This window comes from Musca autumnalis, unplaced genomic scaffold (assembly GCF_047663935.1).
Source record: "Musca autumnalis isolate F117 unplaced genomic scaffold, ASM4766393v1 scaffold_4, whole genome shotgun sequence".
NCBI classification, from domain to species: Eukaryota; Metazoa; Arthropoda; class Insecta; order Diptera; family Muscidae; genus Musca; species Musca autumnalis.
Window position 1 is genome coordinate 220,817,480 of NW_027411977.1, and position 7,055 is coordinate 220,824,534.

Below are 7,055 nucleotides of genomic sequence, written 5' to 3' on the forward strand. Positions count from 1 at the left end.
TATATGTCCAATTTCGCTTACATTTGGAGGGTCTGACGGAATTTTTTCTAGAAATAAATGTGCTAAATTATATCGAGATCGGTTCAGATTTGAATATAGCTCCCACATATATAGTCGGCCGATTTTCCGCATTTGATGCACCAAACACGCTATACATGTCCAATCTCGCTGAAATTTGGAGTGTGTAACGGAATTTGGTCTAGACATAAATGTGCCGAATTATATCGAAATCGGTTAAGATTATATTTTCGGCCGATTTTCCGAATTTGATGCACCAAACACGCTATACATGTCCAATCTCGCTGAAATTTGGAATGTGTAACGAAATTTGGTCTAGACATAAATGTGCCGAATTATATCGAAATCGGCTCAGATTTGGATATAGCTCCAATATATATTTTCGGCCGATTTTCCACATTTGATGCACCAAACAGGCTATATATGTCCAATTTCGCTGAAATTTGGAGGGCGTAACGGGATTTGAACAAGACATTAATGTGCCAAATTATAACGAAATCGGTTCAGATTTGGATATTGCTCCTATATATATTTTCGGCCGATTTTCTGTATTTGATGCATCAAACACGCTATATGTGTCCAATGTCGCTGAAATTTGGGTTGTCTGACGGAATACGTTCCAAAAATAAATGTGCCAAATTATATCGAGACCGGTTCAGATTTGGACACATTATATATGTCCAATTTCACTGAAATTTGGAAAGCGTGACGGAATTCGTTCTAGAAATAAATGGGACAAATTATATCGAAATCGGTTCAGATTTAGATATAGCTCCATATATATTTTAGGCTGATTTCCTGTATTTTATGCACAAAACACGTTATGTATGTTCAATTTCAATGAGATTTGGAATGTGAGACGGGATTTGGTCTAAAACTAAATTTGACCATATATATTTTCGGTCGGTTTCATGTTTTTGTCACGTATGTTCAATTTCAATGAAATTTTGAAGACTTAGCAGTCATTAGAAGTCATCATTATTTACACAAGTACTTATAGTTGGGAGGGAATTGACCAAGGCTACAGCTATTAAGTATCATATGTTTGAGAGATTTCTTAAGATTTATGTTTTATTATGATATATCTAAATCATTAGGAATACTTGTAGGCGGAAAGGCTTTCGGAGGAGTGTTACCTCCTGAAACATACAAAAATACCATAGTAGCTCCATAACAACCCTGAATAGGTATATAACGCCTTCATATCTTCTACATTTATTCGTTAAAATATTAAAAACGTTAAAATAATTATGGCATTCCATTATATTTTATCGTAGTCGGGGCAGCAAAGCGCACCGGGTTTAGCTAGTATATATATAACAAGAAACCGCGTTCTGTGGGGAAAAAAGTCCACAGTAGTTATGCGTTGCTATATGTTTTTTGTGCTATAGAAGATAACATATGCCTTCTGTTACTACTACACAATAAGCCCAAATAAAGCGCTAGCGGCCTTTCATATCATATTCATTACTTAAGGCATCTTAGTCATTCGGATATCTAAAGTTCCGGAGGCATTTTATTCCTACAATGAAGACATTAGAAGTCTTCTATTTCTATACAAAAGACGATGGAGCTCTTGAGTAGCAAAAAGGCTTTAATCCCAAAACACCAGCGGGCTCTGTCCCTGCTCGTAGTTCTAAATACGCCATTTGTTGATATACCGAAGACATTAGATACCTTTAGTTTTTATACACAAGATCTGAGAAGCCCTGTGTTATTATACAGAAGATCTTTAGGTGATCTTTGTGTTCAAGGGTATATAGATATTGACCTCTTAGACCTTCTGTTGTAATAGAAGATAACTCTTAGAGCATCTGGCGCTACAGAATAACAAAGGCAAAGGTTTTTTTTAAGGGGAACATTATAGTTTATTTAATCTTTGAAAATGTATTCAAAAAAACTAACTTTTTTCCTCCTTTAAACAATTAATCCGCGTTTTTGTTTCTTGAAAAAATACAATACTTTGCTTTGCTTTTGCCTATGGCCAAATTTATTGAAAATCAATCTTACAACTAAACAGATTGGCTTAATGTTAGAACTATATAAATAAATATGTGGCTTTTTGCTTCCTTCTTGACATCAGATTAAATTGCTGCAGGAACACTGCTAGCACATATCTAATTGTTTGATTGTTTTAAAACTAAGAAATGAAAGTAAAAACAAAGTAAGGACTAAAATTAATTATTACAAATATTTATAAATGTGTCAACATTTTGTTACTGGGAAGTTATCAAAACTGTGTCAGTGGTTTTTAGTGTATTAAACCTTCTGTGGTTAAAATGTAATTTAGCATTATTATAAAAAATACCTTCATTAATTAGTTTGGGTATTGCTGCGGGTGGTAAATGCTTGCGTAAGAGCGATACATCAATATCAAGAGAATATTGTAGGGATCTATGAAGCAGTGATGTCTCCAGGTTTTCTGCCGCCTCTATAAAGTAAATAAATATAACAATAATAAATATAGAAATAAAAATACAATACAATATTACAAAATCAATACAAATTTAAACAAATATTTTTTTAAACCACAGTTTTTTTTTGAAATTTTTTGATCCACCAGTTGACCAGTCGAAAAATATTTTTGTTAAAAAATCCACGTTTGCTGATAATTCGAAAAATAACACATTATGGTTGTTTCTAAAACAACATTTAAACAATCAACATTTTGTAAGTTTTAAAATAATATTTATTAAAAACTAAAGTTTTCCGTTTCTGGACCTTTAAAAATGTCCATTCCTTTTAAAGAAAAAACAAAAGTTGGTTTTCAAAATGTATAAAAAAATATTAAAAAACTACGTTTGCTTATTTTTTTTTAATCCAATCTTTAAAAACTGTTTGTCATTGCAAAATATTCTTTAAATAATTATAATTTTCCGATGGATCCCTTTTTTCGAAATTATTAAAATTTCTACAATTTAAAGTCCCATATCCCACAAAACAACCATTGGCAACTGACCGTCAAAAATATGTAAATTAAATTAGACGAATTTATTTATATTTTTTCAATTTTTTTAAAGAGGCAAAATACTTAATTGTCTCACTGTACATACCTTTTGTCACTTACAAAGATTCCAAGCTTCATATGAATGTATTTATATGTATATGTTGGCGTCAGCTCTTTTAGAGCTCTCTAGAGCATATGCCGGCAAATATCCTTTTCTTTAGTGTGAAAAATCCAAAAGTAAAGAATCACGGGAAGATGTAATCCAAATACTTACTTACTTAGCTGGCCCATTACAGAACATTTGTTGCATAGACCGAACTAAGAAAAGATCTCCGATTCTCTCTGTTTTTCGGTTCGCTTTCTGGAATACCGCGCCTTTTCATTTCTTCATCCACTTGTATGCTCCATGGAAGCTTAGGCCTGCCGATTCTGCGTGCACCGCCATGTGGCGTGTATTCTTACGCCTTTTTAGCGGGTTCATCATCGCTCATTCTTATGATATGACCTAGCCAACGCAATCGTTGCATCTCGATACGTTTATCTATACTGATGTCGTTGTATAGCTGATATAGCTCGTGGTTCATACGACGTCGATATTCACCGTCAACGCAAATCGGCCCGTAGATCTGTCGAAGAATTTTCTTCTCAAACACACCAAGCACTGCCTTATCTGCATGCGCAAGTACCCATGCTTCGGAGCAATACATTAGCACGGGTAGTATCAGCGTTTTGTATAGTGTTATTTTTGTTTGACGAGATGTGGCTTTGTTTTTAAATTGCTTACTTAAACCATAGTAGCATATGTTGGCCAATACAATTCTTCTTCTTATTTCACAACTGATGTTGTTTGTGGTGTTAATGGCAGTGCCGAGTTAGACGAAGTCTTTAACAACCTCCGAGCTCTATGGACGCTTTGCGCGTCGACACAATCAATTTGGTCTTTTCGCCGTTTACCGCCAGACCCACTTTCGCAGATTCTACTTCGACCTTCCTAAAGGTATCAGTTACTTCCTTTACGTATTGTCCCATGATGTCTATGTCATCAGCATAATCAACTAACATGTGGCTATTGGTGTAAATTGTGCCATTTCTTTTGACATTTGCATCTCGTATTACCTTTTCCAGCAAAATGTTGAATAGCTCACACGAAAGGCTGTCTCCTTGTCTGAAACCTCTTTTGGTACTGAACTGTTCGGAGAGGTTCCTTCCAATTCAAACTGAGGACCTTGTATCAGTTAAAGTCATCTTACAAAGCCGGATGAGCTTTGCGGGGATACCAAATTCGGACATTGCATGGAATACCTTTGATCGGAGGGGACTGTGGAATGCTGCTTTATAATCGACAAAAATGTGATATGTGTCGATCTGCATCTCTTGGGTCTTCTCCAGGATTTGCCGCAGGGTAAACATCTGGTCAATGGTGGACTTGCCTAACTAACTAGCTGATGCATACACCTAATTAGCGCGTCGCCTCCGGTTTTAAACAGCTCGGCTGGTAAGCCATCGGTTCCTGCTGCTTTATTATTCTTCTCCGGTTGATTGCTGTTTTTACCTCATCTTGGCCGGGCGGTATACATACTATACCATCTTCTGGGATTGGATCTGTGGTATCATCGTCTTCGCTGCTATTGGATACCAGCAGATTGGAGAAATGTTCCTTCCATATCCTGAGCACGCTATCTGTATCTGTTACCAGATTACCTTGCTGGTCTCTACAGGAGGATGTGCCTGTACCAAAGCCATCTGTTTGATGTTTCACTCTTTGATAGAATTCTCGGTCTTCATTCTGGCTCCTGTACATCTCGATTTTTTCACACTCCCGCTTTTCCATTTCTCACTTTTTCTTGCGGAAAAGACGTTTCCCTTCTCTCCTTTTCTCCCGATATATCTCTCGTGCGCTACTCGTTGCTACTGATTGTAAAGTAGCTATATATGCCGCGTTTTTCTTTTCGGTAGCAGCATGACACTCCCGGTCATACCATGAATTCCTTTGTGGGTTCTCTGGTATCCAAGTATGGATTTTGTGGCTGTTTGCATGGAGTGTGCAATATTTTGCCATTGTGTTGTTATGTTATATTATCGGGACAAGCAGTGCTCTAATTAAGCAATTGGGCAAGTTGAGTGGAATATGCTGTGGCTATCTGTTGTGTTTGCAGCCTATCGATGTCCAACTTCCGCGTTGTGTCTATTCGAGCTTTATTTGCAACGTTTAGACGGGTACGTACCTTTGATGCAACAAGGTAGTAGTCCGTTTGCAACGTTTAGACGGGTACGTAACTTTGATGCAACAAGGTAGTGGTCCGAATCAATGTTTGTGCCTCGGAACGATCGTACATCCAACACACTCGATGAATGTCTTCCATCTACCAAAACATGATCAATTTGATTACTTGTTCTTTGATCTGGAGACAGCCAGGTGCCCTCATGAATATCGAGATGATTAAATCTGGTACTGCTAACTACCATGTTTTTTGCAGCTGCAAAGTCTATCAGCCTCATACCATTGTCAGTTGTTTCACTGTGGAGACTGAATTTCCCGACTGTTGGGCCAAAGATATTCTCCTTTCCAATTTTGGCATTAAAATCGCCTAGAATGATTTTAATGTCATGGGCATGGCAACGGTCATATGTTTCTTCTAAGCGCTCGTAAAATATATATTTGGTCTGTTCGTCCTTTTCTTCAGTGGGAGCATGAGCGCAAATAAAGCTGATGTTGAAGAATTTAGCTTTTATTCGAATTGCAGCAAGTCTTTCATTCACTGGAGTGAAGCTGGATACCAGATGTTTTAGTCTCCGACTAACTACAAATCCGCAACCAAACTCATGCTTTACGTCATGGCAGCTATAATACAGTGCGTCATCTTTAGGTGTTGTTGTGACGCCTTTCCCAATCCATCGTATTTCCTGTATGGCAGTAATATCGGTCTTGTACTTTTCAAGTACGTCTGCCAATGCGAAGACTGCACCTTCTCTATAAAGGAGCAGATTCGCAGATCATGGTCCTTAAAACATTTGCGGGGTGCGTCAACTTTAGAGGTGTTCGTTTTTCTTTTCTTCCAAATAGCAAAACACATTTAATTCCTGCATCCAATATTGAGTTTTACCACAGCAGACTTTCACTTTCTCCCACCAAAACTGAGGGTATTCCTTTGATGATTCATTTCATTTGTTTTCAAATTGCTTCTGCTTAGATGCCAGACAAAGATGCAAGGATTTTTTCCTTCAATTTCTAAATTGTGAACTTTCTATCAAAATATTCTTATTTTCTTCTTTTTATTATTTATTTATTTTTCTCCTTTTTCCGACAGTATTTTTAAAATCATTGACTTTTTCCATTTCCACTTTATTTCTTTTGTATGCAATTATTTTTTTATTATTTTTGTGGTAAGCAATTTGAATTTCTTTCTTATATATTTCATTCACGTATTTGTCACAAGGCCAACGACATCCACTGTGAACACTTGTAGTTTTTCTGTTTTCTGCAAATGTTACGACGCGTGGTCTTTAACGTCTGTTGAATTTTTTCTTCTTTTCGTAAAAAAATTGCCCCGCTTTCAATGAACCACCGCACGCGACGTCCTATTGTAAACTGAAGGCACACGTGATGCTCTGCTGGTGTTGAACGTATACCATAACGCAACGTACACCAAATGACCGCAGGTTGGCGTAGACGTACACGTCTCGATTGGAAAGGATAACAGCAGACAGTAAGAACAACAATGATGGCAGACAAACATGGAACATAAGCAGTGACTCAGTCGACTACAACGTTGCTTCGTGGTGGAAATACAGTGTTTTGGTCTGCCCTATGTAGCTGCTCATAGCCTGCTATCCTTGATTCAGTTGATTCAGCTGCTGCTGAGTCGGCTTCTGTTGCGTTTCTATCCACTGAGGATATGGTAGCAAAAATGCCGGCTAAAATCAAAACAAAGCTATATGAAGTGTTGCCAGATTGTATAAGAGCAAAAATGAGTATGGGGAGGAAAGCATTAGCTTACAGCAACTACACGCAGAGAAAAAATATTTTTCGCTTTTGTTGGAACAAAAATATATGTTTTGGTTCCAAAAATGTATTTGTTTTGTTCAAACA

The 7,055-nt window shown here is 37.0% G+C and overlaps 1 long non-coding RNA gene across 1 annotated transcript; it reads right to left on the reverse strand.

Moving 5' to 3' along the window:
• Positions 1–1,985: 1,985 nt before the first annotated feature.
• LOC141401844 (uncharacterized) lies at positions 1,986–6,556 on the reverse strand. The gene is made up of 2 exons (XR_012412457.1): positions 3,072–6,556; positions 1,986–2,449 (listed from the first exon to the last, which is right to left on the reverse strand). It is a non-coding gene; the product is annotated as an uncharacterized lncRNA (long non-coding RNA).
• Positions 6,557–7,055: the final 499 nt, after the last annotated feature.